The following is an 11,815-nucleotide window of genomic DNA, read 5'->3' as shown; positions in this document are numbered from 1 at the left end:
CTCTTTTATTCAGGGGATTAAATATCTAAAATCTCCTGCCCTTGCAGTGGCCACGCCCATTCTGGCCCATGACCTTTCTGACAGCAAGCACTTTCCCCATGTTACCCCAACTTTACTGGGCATACTCTAGCTCCCCTTTGTTGGAACCCTGGGGAGTGTAAAGTTGTAGCTTCCTGGTGAAGCTGCCCAACAGACAAACCTATAGTGTCTGGCCTTCCCTTTGCTCGTTTCCTGTTATTAATAACTAGTTAATCACAACAGCATCACTAATTCCTCAGTTTGTTGCAAAGAGTAAGTGAGTTTTAAATCAAAAACTTCAGTGAGCTATGATTTACCAAAAACCAGCCCAAGGCCAGGCACCGAATCCGCCAGATCTGACCCACGTTTTCTCACGCCTACCACACTTTTCTTAATTCTAAGACCCGGCAGACTACCTGGTCCTTCATATATGGGCAAACATTTCCACCGCTGCAGTCATTTTTCTAAAGCAGAGAGGAAAACTGCGCATTTTCTAATGAAACAAGCACCTGTTACTAAGAACGGACAGGACATCACACACTAAGCTCCCATTTCCAGTTAGCCTCCGGCAAAGCTTAGTGTGGCCGGGGGCTCGCAAGAAGTAGGTGCCAAGAGCACACGGAGATACATCTATTTTCAACCTCTGGAGGTAAAGGGGAGCGGGGGGTGGGGAGGCGGTGACGGGGAAAATTAAAAACAAAAACAAAAAACACAGCGACACGAACACAACACTAAACTCTCAAGACGTTCGTTTAGCGCTTTGTTTCCATTCGGTCAGCGGCACTGAGGCCTCCCTGGGAAGCGCGCGGATGAGCACCGGAAGGGAGACAGGTGGGACCCCAGGCTTTCCGAGGGGGAGCCGCAAACCAAGGCCCTTCCCCACGGGCGTCGCCTTCCCCAGTCTGGTCCTGGGATCGCCATTCGGTCACCTGGGCAGCGGGCGGGGTGGGGTGGGTTCGGGGCGGACAGGAACCCTTTTCGGAAGAATTTGATCAGGTCCGATCACTTTTTCAGGGACTTCCTTGTTCCTTCACTAGGAGGAGCGTCCTGGGGAGATATTTCGTTGCGCAACTCCAGGTGCGCAGGGCGGGGGTGTCCGGCGCCCCGGCTCCGGGGGAGCGCAGAGCGCGGAGAGCCGGGTAGATGCGAGGGGAGCGGGGACAGACCGGAGCTACGACCTTGGGAGGTCAGGCTTTTGTCTTTAAAAGGCTGAGCGCCGCGGGCGGAGGAGAGCGGGGAGCGGAGGGGAGCGGAGGGGATTCCCTTACAGAAATACTTGGGCATGACAATATGAGAAGGCATGAGGAAGTTATAAGATTCTCACACATGCTCTTAGAATCACAGTAAATGTAAGTAACTGAAACGTGTGGTATTTGGTAATAATAATTTTTCAAGATGGTGCACCACCCTAGGTAAAGCTCTGAAGAAAACATTTTCCCCTTAGTTTACATGGTAGCAGAAAACTTAGTATTTATGAACAATGGGCATAGATTATCTTGCATTCGTATGTAAAATAGAGTTAGGTTCCAGGCTTGGATAATTGTCATCAGACTTGGCCCTCATGCATTTCCGGTAAGATATGTGAAAGTTAGGCAAGGCATGAGATAGTTTTTCATTGCTCGACTGTTCTGTGCATTGCAGGGCAGCTAACATGTCTGGTCCCCATCCACTAAACGCCAGTAGCAACTCCCAAACACGGGTGGCGGGGCGCAGGGACCCCTGGGCACGGAGAGAGGCGCCCCGAGTCCACGCTCCGGAGAGACGGTCTTTTCTCGGCCACGAGGCCCCGAGGCCCCGAGGAGATAAACGGAGGAGGGGCCGGGGCGATGTTCTGGGCTGCGGGGTGAGCGAAAATTCACAGGGACAGAAAACACTCCGCCCGGACCCTCACCCCGAAATTAACCAACAGCGAGGCTGGGGCCGCTGAGCGCACGGACACCGACGGGAGAACCGTAAGCAACGCACTACCTCTCGTGTGGCTGAAACACGGTGAGGGCCTTGGCGACCCACGCCGTTCAGAGGGGGTGGGTATTTTGAAATTAACAGCACGTGGGACTTTTGAAATAAGGAAATCTGTTGTTCGTTCTCATTTTGCAATACCTCTCGCTCATCTGTTTTCCGCTCACCCGCTCTCTCTTGAAGACTTCAAGGCAGAACGTTTCAAAAGCTGAAAAGGTAAAACAGAGCAGCCAGTACACAGTTTTGACTTTCTCCTGATGTGCACTTTTTTCTTTGATCACAGTTCAGTGTTAGGGAGAAAACAGGCGCTAGGAATGGAAGGGAAGGGAGCAGAAAACTGGGCGTCCACAGGGAAATGCCATTTAAAGGAGCTTTACCCCAAAGTGTCTACTTGACTCCAGTAAAAATGCTTTTCATCCGAAACATTTAATTATCTTAATGTTTGAAATACCCAGATACATTTTCTGATCTAAAGGTGGAAATGTATAGTTTGCCGTAAAATGACTATATTTTTCTTGTCCATTGTTATTTTATTAATAAGATATGTAGTCAAGACCGTATTGAAAATACTTCTTTCCTGATGCTGTTGACAACATATTTCTTCTGGTGCTATGGAAAGAATTCATTTTTATTTTACTTATTCCTCTTTTTATTAAATTCCATCTTTATTATCCCTTTAGTAGGGTGGCGCGGTTTGAGAATCTGAGGAGCCCGCTCCTCCCCCCAATAGGCTGCTGACTGCAGGGCTGAAGGGGAGGTATTTGGTTACCGAAATGATTAACAAGACAAGGGGACTTGGCTTTTGAGGAATAAGCTGTTCAACAGTGTCCCTCCCTTACGGGCTCCTCCCTCTCTGCCCCTTTTTTCAATTTAGAGCTTGAAATGCCCTCAGATATCCTCTGACCCACTCCTTGCCTCCTGGCAGACAAGATTGGTTAAGTATGTCCCTATTTTATAGATGGGCCAGCCATAGCCTAGAGGTCATGTGGCTTGTGTAGGTCACACAGCTGGTGATGCTTCTTACAAATAATACAGGTGGCTGTGTCCCAATCAATTTATGGACACGAAAATTTGAATTTCGTATAACGTCCCATGAAATATTATTCTTATCATTTATTTAAAAATGAAAAGACATTCTTCGCACACTTCGCCATAGGAAATGGTGATGGCCTGATTTGATCTGTGGACCGTTGTTTGCCGGGCCTGGTATGACCGGCCATAAAATTCAAATGATAAAGGGCTTTCACTCTTCGATGTGTAGCAGAGTCCCTGGCATGTGGTCAGGATATTCAGGGCAAAATTCAGACAGGAGACTGGAAGTCCATGTTGATTTCTACTGAAATGGTGAAGCGTTTATGGGTGAATAGGATGTACATGTAAACCAGCACGCATTTTCCTTAGATATAGGTGCTATTTCAGTAATCCCAGAGAAAACCAGCTGCACTAAGTTAGGCAAGGATAGGATCGTCTGTCACCTAAAGGCTGGGAATGGCCTACTTCTAGGGGGTCAAAGGTGACCTTGGGTTTTCCAACTCACTCACGTTCAGGAGAAGTACTAGAGTCACCTTGATGTCCCTGAGCCCTGCAAGGCCTGTTGGCTGGACAGTCACCACTAACAGTTCTCAGGCCCATGAGCCCCTCACTTGAGAGAGGAATTCAGGACCTGAGCTCATCTGTGTTCAAAAGTGCCTGGTGGGTAGAAAAGGTAATAAAGATCCCACAAAGTAAATTACCTCCCTTCCCACCCCCACACTCAACAACCCTTACCTGACTACTAGTATGAGGTTAAACTTGGCTGGCGGATTTCAAACCTGAGTTAGTAAATTTCATTGTGAGTCGTATGCCCCACGTGATAGGGCATTGACTTTAAATATGTTACCATTGATTTTTAGAGATAAAGGAATGGAAAGGGATAGAGAGATAGAAACATCGATGAGAGAGGAACATCATTGGTCAGCTGCCTCCTGCAGGCTCCCACTGGGGATCGAGCCTGCAGCCCTGGCATGTGCCCTGACCAGGAATCGAACTGGCGACCTCTTGGTTCCTGGGTCGACACTACTGCTGAGCAACACCAGCCAGGCATTCGTGTTATTGTTATTTTTAGTTCACTTTCATCCTAATCAGGCTTCAGTCTTTTGCTTAATAAAATCAGCTGAAGGCATACAGCCCAGGAAATCACATTGAACTCAAAACCAGTGGTTTTTATTCACTCTTTTCTCCATTGCTAAAAGAAAACTTATTTCTAGCTTTTTCCAACACTTAAAGTATCAGTAAATACATTCCTTAAATTCCTTAGAAATGACCTCGTCTTTGTAATTAAGATTCACCTTAAGGTTCAGAGACCTACTGTGCACCACGCTTGTGTCTTTGAAGGGGTTTCACACACTGCTTAGTTCCTGGTGGCTGGTAGGAGCTTTGAATTCTTTCTTTAGGACCTGTCAGGTTAGTTTGTTTCCCCTCTGGGATTCAAAATCTGATGCTCTGTTGTAAGAGAAAAGCAGAATGGGCACAATTAAGTTTCCATTTTACAGTATCTCCTTTCTTTTTTTTTTAATATATATTTTATTGATTTTTTACAGAGAGGAAGGGAGAGGGTTAGAGAGTTAGAAACATCGATGAGAGAGAAACACCGACCAGCTGCCTCCTGCACACCTCCTACTGGGGATGTGCCCGCAACCAAGGTACATGCCCCTGAGCGGAATCAAACCTGGGACCCTTGAGTCCGCAGGCCGACACTCTCTATCCACTGAGCCAAACCGGTTTGGCATCTCCTTTCTTTTAAAATGTTTTTATTCAAGTCAGCTCAACTCCATTTGTTAGGATAAGGGTCTCAAAGTCTGGGCAGTTCTTACTAAATGCTGTTCTTGCTAAGTGTTAAAGTGGAGCACAGTATTTGTAGGAAGAGCTGTCAATACGATGAGCTTGACAAGAATCCAACCTGATTAAGTGTAGCCAGCTGCAAAGAACAAATCAATATGTAATTAACCAAATAGTGGCTATAAGCAATGGCTAAGCCTCCGTTTCAGGGAGGTGAGTTTTTTATGTGAGTCCCGTTTCCTTTACTTGGTTCAAGTAGATACAACTACCTAATGACCGAAGGGAGTAGCCGAAGAACATACATGCATAACCCATGGACACAGGCAACAGTATGATGATGGCCAGAGGGAGGGAGCGTGAGGGCTGGGTGGAGGTGGGCAAAGGATGAGCTGGGGAGAAATGGGGACATAGTAACAATAACAATAAATTAAAAAAATAAAACTACCTAATAACAACCATGTCTAATGGAGCACCCCAAAGAGTGAACCTCCCCCCAACACTTTCACCCAAATATGTTGAGGTGATTTTTAACTCTTTTAAGTAAAAATTCTTTTTAAAGCGCTTACCAACCTCCCTGTTAAATGCCTGCAATGTACTTACAGATTTCCTTTAGACAGATGCCTCCCTGATATGAAAAGTAGAAAGTTGAAATGCTGTTGAATTTGCTTCACAGATTTTCCTGGTCCCAGCAGAACTTTGTCCTGTGAGGAGCCGGTGGAGTCTTGCCATTCATTGAGCCCTGGGAGTGAATCGAGAGAATCGTGGCCATCATCAGTACTAAGATGTCTCTGAGAATGGCTGGCTGTTGGCTCTTTGGTCTCACCTGCACCGCACCGAAAAATGTGATCATCTAAAGTTGTCTTAGGCGGATGAAACCCAGCAAGGACTTCCCGAAGCCACCTGGCCGCTCAAGAGACCATGGACAGTATCACAGTCACATAACCGCCATGGATCGGGCAAGTGTCAACCTCTCTTAGAACCTTTGTCCACAACCTCCATCACTTTTGAGATTCAATACATGACTTACTATTGAGAGAGAGAGAAAGCTTTCTGTTAAAATAAAAAGTTATGTCCACTGCAGAAAAATTTGAGGAAATATTTTGCTAGGGAAAAGAAAAATAGAATAAAAGAAAACAAACTTACCCATGACCCCACATCTCTTTTCATATTTGGTATGTTTCCAGTCTGGTTTTATTGCTTTCATTCTATTTTTATATATGTATACGTACACTTTTCTGAGCATAAACTATATATAGATCAAAGCTGAGTATTATCTTTACACAAACTAATGTATGCTGATGCTTCTCAAGGTGTAGTCTGTGAGCCTGCAGCCTGGACATTCTCAAGAAAGTTTAGAAATGTGGAATGTCAGGCCCCACCCCCGATCTGCCAAATCAGAATATGCAGCTGACCAAATCCCTAGGTGATTCACATTAAAGTTTGAGAAGTCACAAATCAATATATACCAGACTTCACTCTTGTAATCTCTAAATGTTAGAGATTGACATGACAATGTATGTATTTCTGTATCCCACTTTGTCACTTATAAAAAGTTTTTATTTTTCCCTGTGTTCATTCCCCCTGGTTAACAATGCTATGTAAATAATACTGTATAGAATTATGAAAACATTTAGAGATTACAAAAGAGCGAAGTCTGGTAGACATTGATTTGTGACTTGGCATAGAAAGCTCTAAAAAGCTTTGTAATTTTAAAAAAGGCCTTATTCTAAAATTTTTCCTAATAAAACATTGATTATGGGAGTTAGAACTACAGACATGTGGGGCTTACAGACAGATACATATGGTCTGGGAAATGCATTTTCCCATTGTAGGCATTTTCATCTTTGTGTGAACATCATCAAGTGTGCTCACAAACCTACATGGCACAGCCTACTACACACAGAGGGCACTCACTATGAATGGAGCTTGCAGGACTGGAATTTGCCCTGGGTGAGTCAGAGTGAATGGTGAGTGAATGCGAGAGCCTAGGACAAGACTGTACACTATTGTAGCTTTTATCAGCACCGTACACTCAGGCCACACTACATTTAAAAAATAAAATGAGATGAAGTCAAGCACAAGAGAAAATAATGCAATCAAGAGACATGCTAAACACAAGATGCATGATGAGGCTTTTCATTATAAGTAGAAAGAGTATGCTGTAAAATAATGATAAAAAGTATGGTATATAACCATAGCCAGTTTAGCTCAATGCTTAGAGCAGTGATGGCGAACCTATGACACGCATGTCAGAGGTGACACACGAACTCATTTTTTTGGTTGATTTTTCTTTGTTAAATGGCATTTAAATATATAAAATTAATATCAAAAATATAAGTCTTTGTTTTACTATGGTTGCAAATATCAAAAAATTTCTATATGTGGCACAGCACCAGAGTTAAGTTAGGGGTTCGCCATCACTGGTTTAGAGCGTCAGCCCATGGACTAAAGGGTCGAGGGCAATCCCTGGCCCCTGTTGGGGCAGGTGCAACCAATCAATGTGTCTCTCTCACATCGATATTTCTCCCCCCCCCCCCCATTTCCACTCGCTAAAAATCAATGGGAAAAATATACCTGGGCGAGGCTTAACAAAAAAATTGAAGAAGTATAGTAAACACAAAAACAAGTAACATAGTCATTTATTATCATTATCAAGTATTAGGTAGTGGACATAATTGTATGTGCTATACTTTTGTGCACTTGGCAGTGCAAGAGGTTTGATTGCATGAGCAACATCACAAACCCATGAGTAATGCTTTGCAGTATGACTTCAGGATGGTCACCAAGTCACCAGCCGGTAGGAGTTTCTCTGCTCCATTATAACCTTATAGGACCAGCAACTTACACGTGGTCCCTCTTGATGGAATATCTTTATGCAGCACATGACTGTATTTCAGAAATGTGGTTCTTTCATTATCTAAGAATGTGAAACAATACACACACACACAAAAACACCCTTAGGGAAGGAGGGCAACAAGTCATTAATGAGAGCACAGCTGCAAGAGTTCCGCAGGCCAGCCAGGACTTGTCAGCACTTGCAGTAAATTGCTAGGAGGTGGGGGGAGGTGGCACCTGAATTGTAATCACCTGATTCAGATAAGAAAACAAAGGCTGTGACTGCTGAACATCTGGACATCTTAGAGCTCTACTTTCCTCTTTCATTGGAGCAAAAAGCTTTGTAGCTTCTCCAGATAAGAAAAGAAAGAGCTCAGTGTACTTTGGAAAGACCTAAGGTATTATAACCAGCTCTCAGGCACCAGGCAGACAATAGGTAACAAAACAAGATTTGGTTGCTTCAAAGCCAGGCATTAACTTGACATTCTAACTCCGAATAAAATGGAAATGTGAGTGCTTTTAGGAAACTGCAGCCTTCAGCACTAAGGACACAAAAGTATTCAGAGCCTGATATAGGGACTCGGCCAGCATCACTGTGCTTGGCAGGGAGCAAAGGTGGGCAGGGCAGTGGGAAAACTTTACAGAGACTAACGTGACCACATTATCCTCAGCTTGACTTCAATTTAGGTTTCTTTGTCTGTAGGCTCCTGACCTCCCTTTTTCCGAGAGCATTTACTTGAGAAAACCTGCAAGTATAAATTCTTTCTCTGCCCTTTGAGATGTAAATCTCCCAACCTCTGGGAGCTTCTACAACCTAGGAGTGTCTTTCTTAAGGTCCTGGGAGCCATCCCTCTGAAAGGTAACCAAGAAAGACCATACCCGTAACCACACAGTGTCTGCAAGAGGGTAGGGGCCTAACCTTTTAAGCAAGCAAACAGATGGCTTACGGACACTGACCACCCTCCCCCAATGGCTTTCCAGTACTCTTCCACCTGCTCACCCCAGTGTCTCAAAACCCTCCCACCTTTTGTTTCTAAGGGGTTGAGTTCACTCTCTCCTATTGCGCAGTCTTGAATAAAGTCTTTAACCTGTTTAACTTTGGTGCAATTTTTCTTGGACAATAGTGAAAAGAGGAAGGCTTCGTGTATGCTCTGATAGTATGGGAAAGCTGGAGGTCGACTATGTAGAGTGGCTTCTTATATGGTTGGTTTGGGGCTTTCTGGTGGGTCCTGAGTTGGAAGGGTGCAATCAAATAGGGAAGCTGGCAGTCAGATAGGGAAGCTGGCAGTCAGATAGGGAAGCTGGCATTAACCACATCCTAATCTCTCTGGGCTGATTGCCGCAGAGGCTACAGTTTAGCTTCCCAGGCTAATTGCTCCAGAGGTTGTAGGTCAGAGTTCTACAACATGACAAATAGTATCAGTCTCGTAGGGTTTTCTTCTAGGAGTAAGTTAAAAATACAATGCCTGGCATACAAGAAGTATTCAAACTTAGCTATGATTATTGTTGTTTAGTTCACTTTTCATTCTAACCAGGCTTTAGTCTTTTAATTTTTTTATTTATTGATTGGTTTTTTAGAGAGAGAGAAAGGGAGAGAGAGAAACATTGATTTTTGTTCCACCCACGTATACATTCTTTGGTTATGTCCTATATGCACCCTGACCAGGGATCAAACTGCAAACCTGGCGTATCGGGAGGATGCTCCAACTGAACTACCTGGCCAGGGCCTGGTCTTTTATGTAATAATAAATTTTTTTTAAAAAAAAGAGCAGAAGGCATATAACACAAGAAATCATGTCAAACCCAACCTAGTGTTTTTAACTAATACTCTTCTTTGTTTTCCCCCCACATATTATATATGGTCTGGACATTGCCCATCTATATACTTAATCATTAATTACAGGACTATCTTAAAAAACAGAGTTGGTAACCAGAAGACCCAGTCACAGTATTTTGTGGCGGGCGGGGGGAATTATCACATATTTTTCATTTATTTCTTAGAAACATCCAGAATGCAGCATTGTAAGTAGTTTTTTATGGGGGTGAACTATGCTTCGGCATAGTTCAGCCCTGACTGGTGGCACCCAAGATGGTGTATAATGGATTGGTGTCACCTCACTGAGAGAACAGTAAGATCTGTACAGAGTCCACCTGAGCAAAGAGTCTTCCTCAGTGATCACTGAGGTTACTGAGTGCGTAAACTTCATCTTCAAGCTGGCTTGTTGCACAACCTGCCCCAGGCACAGAACCCTGAGTGGCCAAGCTAATTTGTGTGCCCACTGGATCATAATTCGGCTCATGTCCTACGTCCAAAAAGTCTTGTGAAGATTTATTTTGAAAGTCCACTAGGTCCATGGGCAAGCGGCAAAATTATATCCTGAATTCAGCTTGGCAGAGGGATAGAAAGGTTTAAGTGGCACCAGCTACGTTTTACCAAACCAAGAGGACTTTAATGGAGGGCTTCTGCACACAGCCCGCTTCTGTAAGAGTCCCTCACTACTGATGTCCATATCTTAGGAGCCCTAAGCTTTCCCGTAGACTTCCCAATCCAACCTCAAGATTGACCCACATTCCCAAGATTATGAGGTTCAGGCTAATCTATCTTTTTGTCTCAACACAACTGGGTGGGGAAATGTGCAGACTTATCAGTAAAATAATCTTATAATCAAAATGTTGGAGTAGAAGAGAAAAGATTCTGTGGCCTCTCTTCAGTGGTATGCCAAGGACTAGGCACTGGGCAGAGTTTGCCCAGAGGTGAAAACACACAGTGCGCCATCTTTAGAGATTTGAAACTGATAAGACGGACTAAAAGTCAGTGTGCTTTGTATCATTGCCAGGTGCTTCGTGATAAAATACTACTCTCCTGGGGGTGGGGGCATTGTTGATCTAAATTCTAAAAAATTCCTATGATTACTGTGTGAATTTTAATAATATAGATGTAAGCTTCAAATTAGCACTTTTTAAAATATTTTTTCTATATGGAAACTAAGGAACTCTCAGTGTTGTCCCCTAATACCTATCTCTCTCTCTCTCTCTCTCTCTCTCTCTCTCTATCTATCTATCTTTCTCTCCCTCTCTCTCCACATGCACACAAGGAATCAGTTTCATGCACTTATTCTGAGAGTCAATTCCTAAGGGTTCAGAGTCTTTCAAACTCACTTGGAGTGAACTTTGTGTCTCCAACCCCTATATATTCCTGCATCTCATGAGCAGATTCAGCCCTGGCTGACGTGGCTCAATGATAGAGTGTTGGCCTGTACGCCGAAGAGTTGCAGGTTTGATTCGGTCAAGGGCATGTAGCTGGGTTGCAGGTTGGATCCCTGGCCCTAGTAGGGGCACATGTGGGAGGCAACCAATCAATGTGTCTGTCTTACATTGATATTTCTCTCTCTTTCCTCTCTCTCTCTTCACCTCCCTCCACCCCTCCTTTCTACATTTTTAAAAGTTGAATGACTGAATCTGATCAAAGTTAGGGTGAGTTTCCAAATAGGAGAACTGATAATATTAGCAAGTGTTTTTTAAATTTAAAAAGTCAACAGTTCAAGGTCTGTCATTTTAAATCATGGATGAAGTAATGTAAGCCTAAATTTGAAGCAGTCCGTGAAATTTTACATTATAATGGTAAAAAAAAATATTAAAGAAAGTCTAATGTTATATGAGTAAGAAGGTTGTTTTACATTCTTGCTCAGTAGCAAAGGTTCTTATTCAGAGGCCTCCGTGAGCCCATGACCAGCCCCAGGAAAAACTGTGTGGGTATTTTTTCAGTTCATTTTTCTGGGAAAACGAAGCATAGCTTGTACCAGATTCTCAAAGAGCCTTATAATCTAAACAATTACGTTATTGAGCAAATCATCCACAAAAATTCCAGTCACATTTCAGAGTGGGGGTGAGGAATGGGAAAAATTACAGAATATCAGTCCATTAAATGGGGAGTCGGTTGAAGTTTAACAGTAAGAATAACAGTGGCTAAGAATAAAAACAGTACTGAAGTCAGGGGAATGGCTGCATGAGAGAGCCCCTTGATCTCTCTTCTCCGAGTTTCAACCATTTGAACAGCTACTCAACGAAAGCAACCCACAAACGCACCTGAGGGATCAGAGAGACCCGCCCATTGAAACATCCAAAGGTGGTCACATGGGAACAAATCGGGGAGGCAAGGAGGGAGAGGGGCTGAGAGTGGAGGTGA

At 43.8% G+C, this 11,815-nt stretch overlaps 1 long non-coding RNA gene across 1 annotated transcript; it reads right to left on the bottom strand.

The window, feature by feature from the left end:
* Positions 1–4,176: 4,176 nt before the first annotated feature.
* On the bottom strand, positions 4,177–5,469 carry LOC107185084. Its single transcript, XR_001516005.1, has 2 exons — positions 5,395–5,469; positions 4,177–4,458 (listed from the first exon to the last, which is right to left on the bottom strand). It is a non-coding gene; the product is annotated as an uncharacterized LOC107185084 (long non-coding RNA).
* Between the last annotated feature and the right edge of the window lie 6,346 nt (positions 5,470–11,815).

Source organism: Myotis davidii, unplaced genomic scaffold (assembly GCF_000327345.1).
Source record: "Myotis davidii unplaced genomic scaffold, ASM32734v1 scaffold167, whole genome shotgun sequence".
Lineage (NCBI taxonomy): Eukaryota > Metazoa > Chordata > Mammalia > Chiroptera > Vespertilionidae > Myotis > Myotis davidii.
This window is presented reverse-complemented; position numbering and strand designations above follow the sequence as displayed.